The following is a 22,601-nucleotide window of genomic DNA, read 5'->3' on the forward strand; positions in this document are numbered from 1 at the left end:
TTCAGCTCAGGTCATGATCTCGCAGTTTGGGAGTTCGAGCCCTGCATCGGGCTCTGTGCTGACAGCTCAGAGCCTGGAGCCTGCTTTGGATTCTGCATCTCCCTCTCCCTTTGCTCCTCCCATACTCACGCTCTGTCTCTCTCTGTCTCTCAATAATAAATAAACATTAAAATAAAAGAATTTAAAAAAATAAAATAAAATATATTTCATAAAGAAATGCAGATTCATACTTGATTATATGTAACCTAACTAACATGTTTGTATAAAGCCACAAATAGACATGAATCTGTTGATTTTAAATTTACAGCTGTTGAATTTCAGTATTTCTTTTTTTTTTTTTTTTTTTTAAGTTTGCGTTTATTTTGAGAGACAGCATGAGCAGGGGAGGGACAGAGAAAGAGCGAGAAAGAACCCCAATATGCTCCACACCATGAATGCGGAACCAGATGTGGGACTCTAACTCACAAACCATGAGATCGTGACTGAGCTGAAACCAAGAGCTGGAGGCTTAGCCAACTGTAGAGCCACCTGGACACCCTGAATTTTAATATTTCTTGGGGAAATTTTGCAGATTAATATTATAACTGCCATGATCTATCTCTTAATGTTATCGTTTTCCAAATTGGCTTCTGATTTCATTAAAAATAAAATAGAATACAACATGATACGATACAATAAGATGAAATTTAAAAGAAAACAACAAAAATAATAAAACAACAACAAAGAAGATGAAAAAAAAAAAAAGATTCAGCTAAAGTCATGTGCTTCTCCATTTCTCCAGTTTCCTGAAGTTTTACATATGAAGGAGTTCCATGCATGTTTAGGATAAATCCCAAATCCTGATTGGGTATTCTAGAACCATGGACCCAGACTGCACGTTAATTGCTCACATGCCACACCTCTCATTACCATCAGCCAAAAACACTAAAAGAACATGCTGCACATAGCCCCTCAAGCAGCTACTGAGGTGGCCACCCGGAGGGGACTGGCTCCTGGCTTCTTATCTCACAGATTAACATTGGGTACAATGTAGGGTGCCTGGGGGGTTCAGTCGGCTAAGTGTCTGACTTTGGCTCAGGTCAGGATCCGCCTGCCCCCTCTGCCTCCCTCCTGGTCTGATGGTTAGAGCTGCGCATCAGGGGACAGCTCAGCGCTTGGAGCCTGGAGGATTCTGTGTCTCCCTCTCTCTCTGCCCCTACCCCCTTGTGCTCTGTCTCTCTCTCAAAAATAAGCATTTAAAAATTAAAAAAAAAATTGGGTACAATAATCAAAATGTGTAATGATGGCCCTAAATCAGGAAGAAAATGTTAATTTATACATTTCCATATAAGGAATTAGGCACATACTACATTTTAGTAATATTTATATTAAAACAACGCATGTTAAAGAAAGCTTTGTCTTTAATGGGATAAAATACAGAATTAAAAAAACACATTTATGTAGCATTTGGCTGACTTTCTGTTGATGCTGTCATTTACAAATACATTTTTCTGTACTTTAAAAAAAAAATTAATGTTTATTTTTGAGACAGAGAGACAGAGTGTGAGCAGAGGAGGGGCAGACAGAGAGGGAGACACAGAATCAAAGCAGGCTCCAGACTCAGCCTTCAGCACAGAGTCCGACGCGGGGCTCGAACTCACGGACTGTGAGATCATGACCTAAGCCGAAGTCAGAGGCCCAACCGACTAAGCCACCCAAGTGGCCGTTTTGTACGTACTTTAAAGGCATTATATCAAAAGGAAAAAAAAAATTCTTTGAATTAGTGTGTTTGTATTTTCTGGATGAAACTAGAGAATGTAATGCTAAGTGAATAAGTCAGTCAAAGAAAAATACCATATGATTTTACTCACTTGTGGTATTTAAGAAACAAAACAAACAATAAAGAAAAAAAGAGAGAGGTAAACCAAGAAACAGACTCTTGACTACAGAGAACACACTGATGGTCACCAGAGGGGAGGGGGGTATGGAGATGGGTCAAATAGATGATGGGGTTTACCTAACTAGTGTACGTGTTGTGAAGCGACCGGGTGATGGAGGGAAGTGCTGAGTCAGTTTATTGCACACCTGAAACTGATATTACACCGTATGTTAACTACACTGGAATCAAAATTAAAAACTTAATACAAAAAGAATACTCCTCGCCAAGGATAGTTTACATCTGTGATAAAGGTTCCACTGATATTTCGGATGGAGATACACAGGCAGGGTTAAATGAAAATACTGCATTGACTTCACTATCTTCTCTGACTTTTAAACAGCACTCGGAAAAATGGGGAAATAAAGAAGGAAAGACGCTGTACTTTGTGGTGGTTTTAAACGTCTGTGATACTTTTGGTTTCTTCCAGGGTAAAATGAGCACATAGATTGGTTGCCAGGTGGGCTCAGCAGCTTTGCAGCAGGGGCCCTTTGAGGAGTAACTCAGTGGGGTCAGTAGGAAGGAAGGGGAGTCACAAAGGGATCTGTACCCCCCGGGGAGAATGAAGGGAAAGACATGGCTTTGTTTCTTCTTTGCATTAAGGCATATGGATATGGATATGGTCATACAGGAGTTTTCAGAAACAATATTTAATTACCTTTCTATTTGACTTCAGAGACAGAGGTACTGAGTTAACAGTTTAAAGGATGTACTTTTATTTTCTTTATTAATAATATAATTTGAAAGTCTCACACATATTAGGGTATAGAAATAGCATACAGCCTCTCACATAGTTTGCCAAAAGCACGTTCTCTCTCTCTCTCCCTCTCTCTCCTTTCTTTTAAAACTTCTTTTCTCTTACTTCCCAATTTGGATGCCTGATGCAAATACCTCAAAGCTAACTGACTATGTGAAGCACCATGACTGGGAGTCACCTGTAGTTATGGATGTTATTTTCCACTTCAAAAGTCAGGGTAACCAGGAGCCTCAGAACCAAGAACAGAAAGAGACGACATTCCACCTCCATCTTTAAAGCTTAATTCAAATCATCAGGATGATGTGGAATCTAATTCAGTTGATTGGTGGTGCTGTGTCACATGTCTGTCTTAAAGCCAAAGTTTTAAAAATAATGTATCATTTTAGTTTTATTTTTTAAAATGTTTATTTTATTGATTTTGAGAGAGTGGGTGAGCGCAGAGGAGGGGCAGGGAGAGAGGAAAGGAGAGAGAATCCCAAGCAGATGCCGTGCTGTCACTGAAGGGCCCGACGTGGCTGGAAACCATGAACAATGAGATCGTGATGTGAGTCAAAGTCAAGAGTCAGATGCTTAACTGACTGAGCCACCCGGTGCCCCTCATTTTATTTTTATTTGTCATCTCAAAGGTGGTTTGAAGCCATGGGCAAGAATATTCCCAGTTAAATGTTTTCGATTAAATAAACACATCAGTAATAGGAACTGGAAAACACCAGTACTGCTTACGTGAAAGTTCCTAGGAGGCAGGTTCCTCCCCACTTAATTCCTGACTGTGCCCTCAGACTCTCGCACAGGGAATGGGTCCTGGCGGCCTTCACTTCCTGAATGGCTGCCTCTGCATTATTTTGGTGGCAAATATATAAGACAAAGTTTTATTTCACCATTAGAAAAACAATTTTTAAAAAACCCATTAAAGAAAGGGTCTCATATCTCTATTAGCAATAGATTTAAGAAATGGACTTTTAACAGTATCATTTTTCTTAGTGTTGTTAATAGATAATACTAGACAATTATTTTTACCTTCATAGCTAAAATAATTAAAATTTGTGTCATAGAGCCTACTATAGTTTCACATGTTTACCTTTAAAAGTAATGTCATAGGGACCATGTCTTAAGTGTTGAATTTTCCCCACAGCATCCAACTCAGAAAATACCCACTTTCTCACAGTTATGTTCTTACTAATGTTGTAAAGAGTCAGCAAAGGATTAGAAAAATCACCTTATTAAATACAAGCAAACAGAAAACACTGCATAACTTAATTAAATCTCTCCTAACACCTCAAGAGGGCAGTGAATAAAATAAAATATCACCGCTGGTCCCCAAATTGATCAGACTTCCATATACACATTCTAGTATTAGAAATCATATTCTTTCTAATGATATATTAGCCAAAATAAATACTTTTATTTTAACAATATTTTCTTTTATGAAAAAAAAATGATGTGAAATGTGTTTACTAAGCTTCTGTTTTAATGTAAAGCCGGTCCTCAAAAAAAAAAAAAAAAAAAGATCCTGTTTAAAACGGTGATATGATCATCTGGCTAATAAAAAATAAAGCAACCCAAATACCTCTTGTTGCAGTCCTGACAGTGCCACTTTTACTGGACCTAAAAGTGAAGTAGTAGGAGGTATTGTCACCATCGCCATGAACAGTCAGTTTATAGGTTTCACCAGAGCGTGAGATCCAGAGCGTTGCTGTCCTCGGAGTCAATGTAGTTCATGCCAGATTGATTTGATTTCTAACGTAGCTGAACAAGATGCATGGGAACCCACAGAAAATCAGCTTCGAATGACGCTGTCAAGGGAACTTCTCTGTTATATATTCTGACTTATCAAGTTGGAGTTTAAGGCCACAGAGGAATGTTTTTTCTTTTCATTTTTTGTTTGTTTGTTTTGTTCTTATTTCTTCTTTATCTAGACCCAAACTTATCAAATAATCACCCCAGGGAAAACTGGAGCTCCCAGCTACCCTCTTGAATTTATTCTGGTTTATATTTCAAAACTACACTGCAGTCTTTTAAAAGTACTTAAGCTTCATTTGATGAAAAGCTTTGGAATAAAATAAATAAATGTGTTCCAAAATATTGCTTCCAAATAGAAGCAAAATCAATTTCAGAATTTCTAACATACACACTGCATGACTATCCTAAAGAAAATGAATTTTAGAAAATATTTCTACTAGATCCTTTTATGGGATGAATGTTCTAAATGTATATATTATTATATTTTAGTGTGAGTACCCTAAAATCTAATTTAGTTAAATTTGGAGGGTTTTCTCCAGACAGTATAAAAGGGATGAATAATGTCTCCAATCGAATTTTATACTTAGATGACAGGAGGTATTTTCAGAAAATATGGCTATCTAAAAAGTGCTCATCTGGATATTTATATATCCCAGCAGATGTATACCTATGAAAAAATTACCTTCAGGAAAAGGTGGAAGACTGAAGTATAAAGTGGATTCTAGCATTTTTACGTGTTATCAAATCTCATTATGCCATAGAGATTCTCAATGTAGAAAGAAAAATATTTTAAAATGTTATATCGAATAAGAAATGTGTAGCTTTCAAATTATTTTTCCTAGCCATGACTTTCCTCAGCAATCAATCAATAAAATAGATTGCCGGTTTTTCATAGTGGTAGATTCTAAAAGAAAACACAAAATGAGTAAATTGTCAGTGTGGTTTTGTTTCAAGCAGAATGACTTTATAGAAGTGGAAAATATGTAGGAAGTGGTCCTCATTGGTGGAAAGTTAATTTATGTTTCAGCTTAATTTATTACCTGGAGATAAATTCCTTTATCGATCATCTAGTTACACATTATTTGGAATAAAAATGAGGTAGCACTGAGGTTTATTACCTGGCATGGCTCAAGAAGGTATGAGTGCCTACTCAAATCCGTTCTCTTACTATCGTCAAAGCTTGAACTTTGAGGTCCTAAGTCTAAGAGTCACAAGAAAGCAGTGAAAAAGGATGCCTTGAGAAACTTTTTTTTTAATTTTTTTTTAATGTTTTATTTATTTTTGAGACAGAGAGAGACAGAGCATGAACAGGGGAGGGTCAGAGAGAGAGGGAGACACAGAATCCGAAGCAGGCTCCAGGCTCTGAGATGTCTGCACAGAGCCCGACGCAGGGCTCGAACCCACAGACTGTGAGATCATGACCTGAGCCGAAGTCGGATGCTCAACCGACTGAGCCACCCAGATGCCCCAAGAGAAACTTTTTTTTAAATGAATAATATTCTTGTAGCTATGAGATTCTCTATGTTGGAATGTTAGCCAGTTTAGGGGGTAGATATGTACAATGTCTGCTGACCGAAGGCAAATACCAACTGAGAACAGAACAGAACAGGTCTATTGACACAAAATGTAAAGAGACACCTTAAATCAAATAAGCACACTAATTTATATTTTACCTTGTAATAATGTTTGGAGGAGTGAAGCCAAAAGCAACAATGCATCACTGGATTAGTACAATTTCCCTTAAAACAAAAAGTAGAGTGAAAACAGAAACTATACCGAGCCATAATGGGCCGAACACTAAAATGGGTATTTGTGTGTGTGCATATTTATGACTTCTATCAAATCCTTCTTAGAGATATGTGGTCCTGCAAGACCAGAATATCAAAGGAATGGATTCTCTAAATGGTGTCTAATATGTGATGGGCCAAGGCTTGAAGCTCCCTGTGTCAGACCATCTACAGACAGAAGCCACCTTCATGAGTCTGTGGGACAACAAAGAGATGCACTGAAGTCATTAAACAAATTATTTGAGATGTCTTGGAAGTAACAGTTTTCTCAGTGCAACATGAATTTAAAACAAATATGATTCCAGCGCTCTGAGAACCAAAGCTAAATCCTATTATTTGCATATCAATGGGCTCATTTCGTCATTTCCACGTTGTTAAATACACATTGAAGTCTTCATTCAATTACATATCTGATTTTAAATGAAGTATTGATATTCTTCAATTTCACACAAAATAGCAGCCTAGGACTCTATCTGCTTTATGCTGTTTATTTGCCCTAAGAACTCTAATAATTATATACATGAATATCTGTACATAAAAACATTATGATGTGTATTGATTCGTTTTCCTCTCTTCCCTCCAAGAATGTCAACTCCTTAAGAGCATAGGCTTTCTTAGACAGATACCATATGGTTTCACTCTTATGTGGATCCTGAGAAACTTAACAGAAACCCATGGGGGAGGAGAAGGAAAAAAAAAAAAAAAAAGAGGTTAGAGTGGGAGAGAGCCAAAGCATAAGAGACTCTTAAAAACTGAGAACAAACTGAGGGTTGATGGAGGGTGGGAGGGAAGGGAGGGTGGGTGATGGGTATTGAGGAGGGCACCTATTGGGATGAGCACTGGGTGTTGTATGGAAACCAATTTGACAATAAATTTCATACATTGAAAAAAAAAAAGAGCATAGGCTTTCTTGTTTGCTCTACTCACAGCAACTGGCACAATAGATGAATGAATGAACTGAAAAATTAAATAGTTAAGTGAATATGACTGAGAAAGAGCCTCTGAATCTGAGGCTAAGGGCAGATGCCCCAGACCAGTCCTCTTCCCAGGCAAGGTGCCAGAGAGAAATTCCATACTCAGGCAGGCTTCAAGACAGGAGACAAAAGAAAGGAGTCTGAGCACTTGACTCTAACAGCCCTGAGATCAGTGAACTCTAGACAGGAAAAACAGAGGCTATTTGGAAAACGTTTGAATTTTATCACAAGGTAATGCTATCATACCAAAAGCAGACCACAAGAAGCTATTGAGACTGGCAGTGAAAAAAGAGTTTCATTTTATAACTACTCCACTAGGAAGAAAGTGATGATGTAATGTATCATTGTATTGATTGATTGATTGATTTTTTTATTTTTGAGAGACAGAGAGAGACAGAAAGGGAGACACAGAATCTTGAGCATGCTCCAGGCTCGGAGCTGTTAACACAAAGCCCAACACCGGGCTTGAACCCACAAACCGTGAGATAATGACCTGAGCTGAAGTTGGACACTTGACCCACTGAGTCACCCAGGCGCCCGAAAGTGACGATTTAGAACATGTGGGCTTTTGCTAGCTTTGCTCACAAGGCCAGCAGAATGAAAACTGAACCCAGCAGGGAGGGGATAAAAGAAGAAAGAAGGGGAAGAATAATAGATAAGGTCCCTCCAGTTACTTTGATAAGACATAAAAAACACAGTAAAATGTATAATTAATACAGAAACAATACAATTTTAAAATAATTGTACACTCATGTAGACGCTGTGTTTGCTTTTGGCTAAACGTAAGACAGATGGGGTACTTCTCGATAGTGGTTTTGTTTCTCACAATTCCCTAAGTTCTGAATCTGACGGAACAGGGAGAGCAATCCCTTGGTGGAGACTAAGCCCCTGAATAAAGGAATACCAAGACCTCAAGGACATGACGCTTTGGGTGTGAAAGGGAATGTGAATGCAGTTTCCTCCCTGGTTGATAGGTTGGATCATCCAGCTACACTTACCTTAAAAAAGACAAAAATGAACTTCACACTCACACCTTTTCAACAGTTCAGAGTATTGAGGGCATGGCGGGCGCCCCCACCAACACAAGAACCCAGAACCTGCCTAGGCAATCTCCCTCACCCCACCCGTGTGTGTTCCTGTGCCTCTGTGTCCCTTACAACCAGCTGTTTAATTTCACAACAGATTGTTTTCAGTGAGTTGTATTCTCTAGTATTTTTATACATTGCAAATATAGAAACAGGTCATTAAGCTGTAAGTTAAGTGAAACTCACATGGATGCCCGTAAATTAAAGATCCATATAAATATGACAATCTCTTTATAGCTAAAAATGGGAAAATATCCCATCTTTATTTTACTTTTTAAAAGTTGGAATAGTTTTGCCTCATGCATAAAAATGTCTTTAAATTGATTTCTAAGCTTACAGGACCAAATGATTTGGCTTTTTTTTCCCATTAACTGTCTACTATTGGACTTAAGAGAAATGTCAACCTCCTGTTTTTACACTTCTGCACCAGGGAAGATATCTAAGAATCATTGATATTTTGTAGTTATTTATTCCAGTAACCTATTTACCTCAAGAATGATCCAGCTTTAGGAAATAAAATAAAAAAGAATGATTCAGCTTTAATATTTACCAGGTTTTTGTCCCCTCTATATTCTACTTACTTTGGGAAGACAGATATTTTGAGGAAATAAACAGGTTTTGCTATTTCTGTCCACACTTCTAAAGTAACAGAGAAAACTGTGTATCTTAAGTTATGAATTCAATGTGTATGCAAACATATAATATTATGTATTTTAAATGATAAAATATTCAGAATTTATAAATCTCTTGAATAAGAGTCTCTTAAGGCTTGCTCTATTAAAAACTAAAGATATCCTTTGTACTGAGCTTATAACTTTGGAACTTCAAATTGCTAAAAAATTCCCAAGAGGGCTACCAAGGAAGTGGGGGGGGGGGCAGGGCTCAGCCAATATACTGCTCGTCTTTATATCTGACTGAGAGGTTATCAGACAGCTAGAAATAGTCAGAGAATCAATTAGGACACCACCTCATCTGAACTTCTGGACCAAATTCAATTCTGCCAAAACATCTAAATTAATAAATCATAAGTCTCTATATCTGCTTTCCTCCCCTTGGGATCTTTTGGGAACACATTACAACAACAGATCTTTGTAATTATGAATGACTTACATGAAAATTTCTATGGTGAAGAGATAAGAAAATATGCATATCTACAATTCTTATTGTGTAAAGATTTACATAAAGGGACTTGATGTAAAGGAAGTGTTTAGTTGTTTACCCCTTGAAATTCTAACTACATTCCTCTTCTGCTCCCCATTAACTGATTCATATGCAAATCTATTTGCATCCAAGTCTGAATGGTCTATGTCAATGCTGTTTTAACAGAACATAAAGAAAATATAAATAAAAAAAAAATGCAGTACAATTTTAAATTAAGTGGAAATAAATTATAAAATGCTGCCTAAATATTAAACACACCAAAAAGAAATTCATTTGGGGAAAATTAAGAACGATTTAGATATTTAGATAAATATTTAAATAGAAATATTTCTATTTCTAGAAATAGGAATTAATTTCATTTGAATATTTGCAATGATTATCATGTAATGCTATTTGAAAGTGATGAATTTCATATATAAGGATAGAGGGTTGGTCTTTTCTTGTTTAGGCTTAGTTTTTTTTTTCTTCAATGTACTACTATACGAAAAGAAAATCAAATTGTACATACTCCAGGAAAAATGATAACTTATTTCCACTCAATAATGGAAAATAAATAATTTTTACTTTATCACCTTGTATGTTTTTGTTTGTTTATTTTGTAATTCCCAACGAGAATTCAGTCTCCTTTTCCACAACCAAGATTTGGTATTTAAGGATTCCATTTGGAATTTTTGTCCATGTCACTGGTATTTTAAACACCATACATTTTAGGCAGCTTTGTTGAGTTTTGATTGTTGAGTTTTAATTGACACACAATGTATTTCACATATGTAAAGTATGTAATTTGACAAGTTTAACATATGTAAATGCCATGAAATGGTCATCACCACCAAGATAACAAATATCCATTATCCCCAGAGGCTCCCCTATCTCCTCTGTCATTATAAACTAGTTTATCATTTCTAGAATTATCCACCCATGGGAACATAGAACATGTGCTATTATTTTTGTCCGGCTTTATCCACTCTGCTTGATTATTTTGAGATTTAGCCACATTGTTGGGCATATCAAGATTTTATTTCCTTTTATTTTTTAATATGCTGTTGAATTGACATACCACAATGTTTATATGTTCATTGACTACTGATAGGCGACATTGGGTTGTTCCTCATTTGATGCTATTACAACTAAAACTGCTGTGAACATTCACGTACAAATCTTTATGTGAGCATATGCTTTTATTTCCTTTTTAAATTTTATTTTTTACATTTATTTATTTATTTTTGAGAGACAGAGAGACAGAGCACAATTGGGGGATGGGCAGAGAGAGGAGACACAGAATCTGAAGCAGGCCCCAGGCTTCAAGCTGTCAGCACAAAGCCCTACATGGGGCTCAAACTCACAGACCGTGAGATCATGACCTGAGCTGAAGTCGGACACTCAACTGACTAAATCACCCAGGCACCCCTGCTTTTATTTCTTTTAGGTAAATATTTAATAATGAAATGGCAGCATCTTATGGTGGGTATAAGTTTATTTTTTTTTAATTGCCAAATTGATTTCTAGAAACCATTGTGCCATTTTATTAATTTTAGATTTTAAAACATTTTTAAATGTTTATTTATTTCTGAGAGAGAGAGAGAGAGAGAGAGCACGAGCAGGGGAGGGGCAGAGAGAGAGGGAGAGAAAATCCGAAGCAGGCTGCAGGCTCTGAACTGACAGCACAGAGCCCAATGCGGGGCTGGAACCCATGAGCTGCGAGATCATGACCTGAGCTGAAGTCAGACATTCAAGCAACTGAGCCACCCAGATGCCCCATTAATTTTAGAATTTTTAATAAGTGTGTAGATGGACCTCACTGTGGTTTTAATTTGCATCTCTCTAATGATGTGGAACATGTTTTGGTGTTCTAATTTTTTTATCCGTGCATTTTTTTGGGGGTAGAGTGATTGATATTTTTCTTCTATTTTATTGGGTTCTCTCCTTATTGAATTTTCAGGGTTCTTTATATACTCTGAATACGTGTCCTTTTTCAGATGCATGACTTGTAAATGATTTCCTCTAGATGCTGGTTTGACTCGAATCCATTTAATTGTATTGTGAGACTATAATGGGATACGGTCTATCTTGTTAAATGTTCCATATGGTGCACAAGACACAGTGTCTCATGAATAATGTTTCCAATAAGCTATATATACTAATATAACAACATCACAAAGAGAAGTCCAGTTACTGTGTAATATGCATCAGTGACTTGGATCATTGAAAAATCGATGACTCTCCAAATCTAGGAACTCCCATATTTTTACTGCTAGCACAGTTAATCACCAGCAAAGTAAAACTGGGGAGAAACGGTCCTTGATGTGAGACACACCCTTGTGTAGTATCAGTTCTGCTAATCCAGTATAATTCTGTCTACTTCCCTTACAGGCATTGGAGGGGAAATAACCCCTCCTCTATGGATTGTTAGGGAGACTGAATAATGTCACTGATGTGTAAGTACTCACCACATTCTAGGTACTTGCTAATATTATTGGTAGCTTATTCAATTCTGCCCCAAACATGAACACACAAATAGATAATTCGCATAAGAAAAAAAAAGACAGATGTGAATTGCAAAGTATCTCAGTTAGCTAGTTGGGAAGATCAGCCATGAACTGGGTATATAAAATCAGAATATCACAAAGAGATGCTCACTCTCTTTTCCTGCATATAAGAAAGACTGCTATTAGTCAAATCCGTACAGGGAAGAGTCGCCTTAGCCTCCTGGAATAACTACTTGGAATCCTCAAGGACTCTAAAAAATTCTGATACTTTATCTGCAATGATGTAGGTCATAAAAAAATGATCCTGAGAAACTTGAGAAGCAGATATGAGAGACTGCACAGATAAGATTTTTAATACAGTAAATATATTTGAATAAATAGTTCTTAAAAATTAAAAAAAACACAATATGAACAAATGAACAATACTTTATGTATTGTGAAAATAAATAAAATCCTGGGGAAAACCACTAAGGTTTCAAAATACCATTCATATAAGGGAGAGCAAGGCACTTCACAGTCAAACTTTAACAGTACTCAATAGTATCTTAAAATAAAATTAGAGAAAGATTAACTATTGAGCCAACCCACATCATTTTTTAATCTTTCACTTATTGAACAAATGATTAAGGTAACAAAACTCATTTTTGAAATATTGCCCTTGGTAATACTGTTTGGACGAAGGGAATACACGGACTCAGAGAAATGCATGAGGTACTCACTAAATGGAAAACACAGTTGAAGGCAGTCTCTGGTCTTTGGAGTGAAAAGATCACTTGGATTAACTTAAATCATATGCAATTAACGTGATTATGAATCCTTAGCAAAGGGTTTCAAAATAAAATATTGCCAATTATCAAGTTACCCTGGAAAAAAACATAACCGTTTTTCATAAATAGAGATGAAAAGAAGAAAGCCGATGTACCACTAAATATATCTGTTTAAGAAGTAGGATGAAGGCCATAGAATGTCAAAAGTATTCAAGAACTGGGGCGCCTGGGTGGCTCAGTTGGTTAAGCACCCAACTTTGGCTCAGGTCATGATCTCGTCATTCCTGAGTTCAAGGCCCGCATCTGGCTCTGTGTTGACAGCTCAGAGCCTGAAGCCTGCTTCGGATTCTGTGTCTCCCTCTCTCTTCCCCTCCCCTACTCACACTCTGTCTCTGTCTCTCTCTCTCTCTCTCTCTCTCTCTCAAAAATAAATACACGTTAAAAAAATTTAAAAAAATCTTCAAGAACTGTGAGATTATCTGACTGAGTTTAGCATCTAGCTTGGCACATACAACAAAACAAAATGAAAAAAAAAAAACAACATGTAAATAAGATTTAACATTTATTATTTTTTTATTTTTTTTTTTATTAACAAATTTTTTTTTTTTACCGTTTTATTTATTTTTGAGACAGAGAGAGACAGAGCATGAACAGGGGAGGGGCAGAGAGAGAGAGACACACAGAATCGGAAGCAGGCTCCAGGCTCTGAGCCATCAGCCCAGAGCCCAACGACGGGCTTGAACTCACGGATCGCGAGATCGTGACCTGAGCTGAAGTCAGATACTTAACCGACTGAGCCACCCAGGCGCCCCAAGATTTAACATTTAATGAAGAATAAAGCCATGCACTCGTGCTTAAATATATGCCTGGCACAATGCACCCACACTCGTGCTTAAATAAATGCCTGGCACAATCCACCTACAATGTGGAATTCGTGCTTGTATTAAGTTGGGGAAAACACCGGAGGAAGGTTTCTGGGCCCTACGTGCTGAATTAGTGGAGAGAACATCTCTCTCAGGTTACCTGATTGGCCATCACAAATCTTTAGAAAGTCAAGGGCAGAAGAATAGAACCATCCATGATATGGAGAGGAGGTAGCATACTACCTGAGACACCATTTGTATGTGTCTATTGAAAATATTCATAATCTCCCGGCATCATATACAGGGTTGGACTGGCATAGGTGATCATCTAAACTGACTCTAGTTTTGACTTTCATGCTTAGAACTGCTCTCAAAAGATTTTCTTGCAACTCATCTGGACCTAAAACTTTCTGTCTCTGAAAGATTACAGCTGTAAAACATCCAATCTTAGATGAAACACACCTTCACTAATCTCCTTAATTATACATTAAAAATATGAAAACACTTCTTCATGGTCAAAAAGATGAACAAGTCAAGAAAGGAAAGGGAGTGTGTCAGGAAAACTGCTATCAGAAAGAGGGACAACATCTCATAGTAGAAATGAGTGTTCCTTTTGACACTGATTCACTACAGGAAATAGAAGAGGGGATTGAAAAATAAATAATTCACACTGGCTACAAAATTCATGAGACAACTAAATATTATTTATGAGCTTCTCTCATGTCTTCTGGGTACCAGAGCACCACTTCTAGTCTACCCAACACATCAGTATGTCTGAGAAAGATGGGGATAGATTTTAGATTGCCATGCTGAGAGAAGGAATAAGAATTTCGGCTTCTCACTTGCAAATCAGCCTGATAGAACGAGTCACCTTGCAAGTTGGGTCACTGTATTGAGAGAATGGTGTTCACACTTGATTGAGCATAAAAGCCACCAGACACAAGGATTCGGGTCTAGTGACCCCCACTTCTGATTATTACTGCTCCTACAGCTGGCTAGTACAGAGAACAGATGAGAAATAGTCATTTCTAGTCTATGAGATTTGTAAGATGACAGTAGAGTGACAAATGCAGACAAACCCACAGAAGGAAGGTTTGTTATGTAAGAGAGGATAACACCAACAGCAGAGTATGGTCTCTTGCCCTGATATATCCTTGAGGACTGTGAAAGCTCCATCACACACACACACACACACACACACACACACACACACACACCAAAAAAAAAAAAAAAGAAAGGAAAGGAAAGGAAAGGAAAGGAAAGGAAAGGAAAGGAAAGGAAAGGAAAGGAAAGGAAAAAAGAAGAAAAGAAAGGAAAAAAATTCTTATCAGGGAGAAGGGGGCTCTAATTGTAGCGTTTTTGTAGTGTCATAAGCATCCTCTTACTGAGAATCTAGCTGAGGAGTGAATCTTTGCAGAGGACCACAGAATGTGCCTCATTCTTCACAGCCAATGGACCTCAGAGTCAGACTTCACCACAGGGAAGGTGTGGGTCACCCCAAGCACCTATTCAAGACCACAGACCACTCAGATTTCAGATGAAAAGACTTAGGGCAAGAGGAATGTCATTAAAGAGTAGAGGAAGCTGAGCGCCTAAAGCCACATTTTCTCTTATGTCATCCTGAGGTCGGTACAGTTACACTATCCTCCATGCAGCTTACTCTGCACACCGCCCCCCCCTCCCAAACACACACAATGAGACCTTCTCTAAGGGAGAAGCGGGAGGAGAGGGTGGTGTCACGGAAACACTCAGTTTTTCATTTTCATTTGTTTTTATCCAAGAAAGACTGGAACTGCACAGTTGGGAAAATTAAATTTGGATTGGTTTATTTATTTATGGGTTTCTTCCTTCTAACTAATAAGATATGGAGGCTTAAGATGTAGTTCATAATAGTGACATCCTAGGGAGAAGGAATTTTCATTTTCTCTGAAGATCCAACACTCAATTTTGTCAATAAAATCACGTGATCTAACTATAAGAATAATGTAAATTCATGAAGGATAATGTGACAAAGGAAAACACAATTGCCAAATTAAAAATGAAGAAAAAAACAATAAATAACAGTTGGAAGAAGGGACACAATCATCTACATTAATAGAAGATAAGGCAGTAAAATTTCCCAGAAATTCAAAGTAATAGGGCAGAGAAGAAAGCAACAAACAAGGGGAAAAAGTGATGGAAAACTGGTCTGGAAGACTCATTCTAAAATTAGAGAAAGTAAAGAAAAAGGGAGAAGAAAAAAAAGAACATGGAAAAAATAATTATAAAAGAAACTTTCCTAAAGAAGATTGCATTTAAAAAATTGAGTGTCTCCAGACTAACCCAATGAGTATTACACAAGACATATCCTTCTGGAATTTCCAAATGTTAATGACAAAGAAAGAAATTTTTGAGAGGGAAAAACACCCAGATAAGAATTAGACTGCTCCCTAAACTGTCTACATCATTAAACACTGGGATTTATTAGACAACCATATACAGAACTCATAAGGGGAAAAAGTTGCAGCTTGAAAATGTTATTCCAGCAAATATGTCATTGTGCTAAGAGAAAAGACATTTTGAGGTATACAAGGAATCATAAATAAAAGAACAAGTTATCCTTTCTAAAAACTCTACATGAAAAGAAAGGTAATTAATAATCAAGAATTTAAAAATAATAAAAATATGTGCCATGGTGCCCTGAACATGAGAATTTTAACAATGCTTATGTGACTGCTATTCATTCACTGTTTATTAAGTACTTACTAAGTGCTGGACATTTTGTTAAGCTCTTTAGTGATAGTTACATAGTCAATCTGTAGTGAGTTCTTTGGGGTAAGTACTCATAGACCTAATTCCCTGCAGATGGTCTCACTGATGGCTTACAGCTATTGAGTAACTTCTCCTTGAGCAGCATAACTAACCTTTGTGTGTGTGTGTGTGTGTGTGTGTGTGTGTGTGTGTGTGTGTGTATTTCTGTGAAAAGGTTTATAAATATTAGTAAAAAAATAAAGTTTATAACCCCAAATTAATAAATACTAAAAAGGAGTTGGTAGGTACACATTTCTATTCCTCATTTTACAAAATGAAGAGTAAAAACTTCCATGAGTATATAAAATACATGAATCCGTATTTTCACTGGCAAAAATGTTATGGGATTTCTGGATATGGGCAGAACTCCAAGCAGGCAGTCAACTCAAATCAGGTTCTGGACAGATGCTTAGGATGTAACTTTATAGGGAAGAAAACCAGTTTAAAAATTCTAGATAAGCTATTTTGTTGTCATCAGTCGAACACATGTGCTCTCAATGCAGCCTTGCATGTCTGATCACTGCAAAACCAAATGTATAAGAACATTCTGGTCTCCTTCTCTTAAGAAGACACCTCCTTTAATAAATTATCAATTTCTTAACAGGTACTTTTGTAAAGCATATGCCTAGGACATGGCCACTTGGAATATTTGGATTCAGAGTGCTTTATTTCATCTCTCTATTCTCAAAAAAAAAAAAAAAAAAAAAAGAAAGAAAAAAAAAAACAAAAACAACTTGGTCAATCCCACTAGAAAAAGTTTCCTTCTAGCTGGGGAGAGGACATTAGTACAAAACAGAGTCAGTGGAAAACAATGTGCATTAATAAAGTAATGTACTGTTCAGTGCTATTAGAAGACAAAGGATTTATAACGTGTAGTTATTTACAGAGTGTACATGATGAGGGTAAAATGACTTCGGGTTAGTGAGGTTGCAATGGGTAGGAGAGAAGTTAAAAATCAGGTTTGAATGAGCCCTCAAGTGGTGGGCGGTGTGGATGTAGACAAATCGGGAAGTCACCACACAAACAACAGAAGCCAACGCAATGGTAACGTGGGCTGGCCACACTTAGGGGTGGATGATATAACCCAGAAAAAGAGACACACAGAATCAAGGGCTAATTCAGACTGACCCAGAGGTTGAACTTCGAAGTCAAAACATTCTAGAGTTCAAGCATCTGGTATGTTATTATTGTCTGTATTGCAACTGGTAACTAACATGATATGAGATGGGTTTTTATTTGGATTAAAATCCAGTTATCCTAACCGCCAACTAGAAACCTAGGTCCGTAAAGAAATGAAAGATATGACACCTGAATGAAGGATCTTTGTAATGAAACATTCCAAAAATGGGACGGGTGGAATTAGGCAAAGCAGTCACCTTCTGCTTGGTTAATATCCTCTGGGTTCGCACATAAGAAGGAGTCAATGTCAAATGTTCCAAAAAGGTCTGTAAGCCTGCCTCACGAAGCACTGATTAAAAGAACTGAATACCAAATGTAACCAACAGATTTCCTTTTCATTTATCTGTTACTGAGAATACTAAGTATTTCCTTATCTCCGCCACTTTCAGAAGCTCTCTTGCTATGTGCCTATCTATACATATTCATCACTCTGACAGCAGCATCAAGAATAAAAATTCAGATAAGAAAACATGATGTGCATTGCTTTATCTTTTAAATATGGGACATACATAAAAACAGACATACAAAGACAGCCCCTTAGAATGAACAGTAAAAATAAGCACACCGTATCTTCATTTTTATCCTGATAAGCATACAGCAATGGCACATACCCATCATTTGGGTTGGGGATATTCTTAATTCCTCTTTCTTCTCCTAAAAGTCAATAACAAGAGAGCACATCTAAAAGGAATCCTAGATTTATTGCCTCGGCGATTCCACTTCTACAGATTATTCATACCCCACTGCCACCCAGGCAGTGAAAACACTGGTCCAAACACACAGAAGACTTAAGTCATAGCAATTCTTGAGCTGAGCGTCTGGATGGGCCTTCATTGGAAACTCAGACAAATACCTCAAAGACAAGGGACGAGTTCAATACTGAGTAAATTCTTTCTTTTACAGTTACGGTACTTTTATAATTCCTGTTCTCTGAATAACACCTTCAAGAAAGCTTTGCCACTCTGCATTCCTTATTGGATTTCATTCATGAAACTAGTAAACCTATTTTAAGGTTTAACTGTATTATACCACTAATAGGATTCCCGAAGAAGGCAAAATCTGGATTAATTGAGATTGTCTTCTTGCAAGATGTTTTTCTACTTTTGTTATCAACCATGTCAAGGATTGAAGGAATAATTAGTTCTTATTATTTTAAGGTACAGGTCCCTAGAAAAGACAAGCTTAATATGTTCAGGGCCTTTTTTTAAAATTACACATATTATTCTACTGTTCTCCTAAATTTATATGATCAACAGTGATAAATTAATTGAAAAAAAATCTTATGGTATCAAAGGGTATTTTTCAAGAAGCAAAACAATTGATTATAAATACAAATTAATTATTTTTCTTTCAACTTTCAAGTTTGTTATATTCAATTACAAATACGTGTATTCGCACCTAATTCCACCTCCCTCCAAAACCAGAGGAGAAAAGGCTGAGACACACAAGGCTTAAAAAGATTCCAGATTCTTCTCCCCAGCTGTTGACTTCTTTGGAAGTCCTGGAGAGAAGCTAAAGTATGCAAACATGACTAAAATACTCAACTGTGATGCTTGTCCCTTGATTCATTTCTGAGACTAAGATGTAATAACTTGCTTTCTGAGCAATAAAGTAGCTCTGGTCCTTGTAACTGGGACCCCAAGTCACTCCAACAAGACCTTTCAAAGTCCCCCGTTTCCTGGCATTCAACTCTCGGAGAAGCCATGGACTCATGGCGGGGGAACTGGGGGTGGGGGGCAGTCACCGGCACTGCCTTCTCCTGCGACAACACATCTCTGCCCTGCCCACCTCCTTCCTTTCAGCAGATGCACAGCGAGAAATGTGCTGACAAGGGTGTCTTCAGAGAGAAAACAATGCCAAGAGAATGGGTTTACACCTCAAAATGCTTTTGTTGTTAAATACAAAATTTGCCTCCTATGTATATAAAGGTATAAACAAAATGACTACATTAATCTATAGTCTCAGATAATATGTAAGTTCAATTTGACATTGCTCACTTTATCATGACTCAGAGAAAACAACATAACACCTGAGAATAAAGAACTATGCGTTTTTTTGAGTGGATTCTTTTCACTTTGTTAACACTGCTCCAGACTCCCAATTTCAGATTTCATGTTTCTCCAGACACTGGTGAGTTTACACTTCCCCTGCTTTTGTCCTCGCAGAGGTTGGGGTTGGACAGGTGTTTCTGCATGAGGTCCTTACAGTGGATCAATGCCACATCACAGCTGCCTCATGATGCTTCACAAGGAAGTCTTTGTTGGACGGCACAGAAACTAAGTCAATCAAATGTGTTTATCTTGCTGCAAACAACTAATATTCAAAAAAAGCACCAAATGGTAAATATCTCATTACATGTGAGTTTTCAAGAAAACAAGAGAACAGTCACAAATTGCCAACATTATCGATGATGACCGTAACTTGCATCCCCACACCAACAACTGACATTTGATTCTCTTTATGACACACAACTCCCAGTTACTCAACTATTGACGAGAGTCTGTGTTAGTACACCTTGAAATAAAATAAAATGCGCGGTACCTTACCTTATTTGTAGGTCTTGTGCACAGTATTCAGGAACATGACACTGAAAATTCCTGTAAATAAAAAGAATTGATGAGTCCAAGGCACTTTCGAAGGTGAGTCTGAGCAATAGTTACGCAATTATGGCAAAACGATCAACCACCAAATATTTCATTACAACTTCTGGTAATCATACAATTTTTATACAATTTTTATAAATCACCCTACCGACTCTCAAAAATATAATGCATGACTTTATCATTAAAAATTGTTATTTCTAATTAAATTCACATTAACAATACTTTCGATGTATTTTAGCTCCAGATACGATTGGATCATTTGAAAGCTAATTCTTCCAATTTCATAAGGAATATGGAGATGATGCATCAGGAATGTTGTGGTTAGTTTTGATAAACAAGATGTTTTAACCAGTCTGGGTGCTAAATAAATTTAAATATATATACTCAACACATATACAGTGGTTACACCTGAGGAATCAAAGCATTTACATAAAAAGTTCTTCTTCCTATACATATTCAATATGTTCATTTAATCAAAATGCAAGGGTAGTATATTTTGCATTGCAATGATCTGGCTTTTTGGAAAAGACTGAAATTTTTAAAAAAGACTGAAATAAAGTTTGGGGAAAATAATTGAAACATTAATAATGTGTTTAGTATTATATCTCCCATATTGAAAAATGTAGTTTATTGTGCTGGCTTCGGGACAAGGTATCTAAGTGAATATTTGGGACAAGATAACTAAGTTATCATCTAAACTAATATTAACAATATATTTTCTTTAAATTTGTCAGTTTTTTAGCAACTTTAACTTTTCTCAGTAAATGAGACACTGGAAGTAAAATACCCAATTCAGTGCTGAGAACGTGGGAGACTTCTGGAAAATAAAGTGAGAGTACAGTTCCAAGCAAACCAGAAGAGAAGTATTTTATATATTTAATATATCTTTAATATATAAGGTACATATTTATAAATATAACATATCTTTTATAAAATACATCTGTAGTATATAGTAGAGCATAATATATGATAGGCAATATCTTTAATAGATTGATAATATATGAGATTATGTTTAATTCTAAAAGTAACCGATATAACACATTCACCTTTTCTAAATGCAGAAGTGGCAAACTAAAAGTAGAGCCAGACATATTGGTTAATACTAAGTGTTTTAATATAAAAACAAGATCACATATAATAGAATAAGATCACATCAATGATCTCACACAATCAGAGAAGTAGAAAGAACCTTGGAGGCATGCAGAATGAACCCCTATTTTGGGAGGTATAAAATGATGTCCTGAAAGTCAGGGTACTGTTTAAGGTCATGTAGCACATCTGTACGACAGCTGGAATTAGACCCCGTCATAAAAGGAGTACTGTCACTTTAAAAGATATTACATGAAAAGAAATTCATCTGTGTGAAGTTCCTATAAATAATTCACTTGCTGGACTTAGAATATTTATTTGTGGAAATCAAATGAATATAAAGTGAATCTAAGTTATGCCCCAATATGTTAAAATGATGCACAGGTCTGATGCTAAAATTGTTCTCTCAAGATGTTTTAAAAACCTTTAGTATTTTCCAATTTTATTATTCATCAAGAGGATACAAAAATAAATGTTCATCTATGATTCAATGGTGCTATCTTTGTTCTTCGGCTGCACAAAAATGAGAAATATAGATTTCTAAGTTTGTAAGTCCATAACCAGAATTGTTTTACTGTTAGTTTATAATTGAAAATAATTTAATGTCTATCTGTATTCTTCACATAACCATTTATCCAAAAATTGACGTATTTCCAAATATGAATTCTCAGCGAAAACAGACAAACTTCTGAGGTTCTTAAGTTTGCTGGGTTGTTGCTATTAAGTGCATCAACATTTAATGTGTTCATCGAATACATATTTATTGGTCACTCTGTAGCTTGTGCATTTGGCATTTTTCTAGGCACCTGGAATATAACGGCAAGCAAATGTTTTAAAAATCTTGTACTCTGGAAATTATAATAAAGCAATACACAGTGAATAAGCAACAAGCGTAAAACAAGCAGGCTATATGTTAGAAGGTGGTAAGAATGAATAACGGTCAGGGAGGGAAAGCGGATTGTGAGTGGGGCGGCAGTAACTTGCAATCCCGAATAGGGTGGCCAGGGGAAGATTTGAGCAAAGCCTTAAAGTCTTTGCTTAATTCATCTAAAGTCTAATAAAGCTTGCTAGCTTTTGGTTAAGATACTATCTAAATTAGTAAAAATAATTAAACTTGTTTGAATTTCAAAAAGAAGAGATTAATTGTTCTGTTACGTTTCCACAGAAAAATATCTGTGTACTTCCCATTCTGCAGACATCTTTAGGACTGCCTTTGACATGCTGTCACTTTTATTACTATTGTTTCACACAAACACATCACCAATCCGTATCCCTGTCTGCTTCAATGAGGAGGGTATGTATGGAGATGGATAAAATGGCAGCAATACGTCACTCAAGGAATTGGGTCACTGCCGTGGAGGAACATGGGATACAACTTAATTCTACGTGACTCAGTTCAGTTCGT

The 22,601-nt window shown here is 36.6% G+C and overlaps 1 protein-coding gene across 1 annotated transcript in view; it reads right to left on the reverse strand.

The window, feature by feature from the left end:
• PCDH15 (protocadherin related 15) overlaps window positions 1–22,601 on the reverse strand; it is a 1,242,339-nt gene that overhangs the window by 1,005,212 nt on the left and 214,526 nt on the right. The window contains exon 2 of the mRNA XM_058696332.1: window positions 20,051–20,101. The gene's annotated coding sequence lies outside the window, so the exon portion shown is untranslated. The remainder of the gene's footprint in view (window positions 1–20,050; window positions 20,102–22,601) is intronic.

The sequence above is a fragment of the Neofelis nebulosa genome, chromosome 13 (genome assembly GCF_028018385.1).
Source record: "Neofelis nebulosa isolate mNeoNeb1 chromosome 13, mNeoNeb1.pri, whole genome shotgun sequence".
In the NCBI taxonomy this organism is placed as follows: Eukaryota; Metazoa; Chordata; class Mammalia; order Carnivora; family Felidae; genus Neofelis; species Neofelis nebulosa.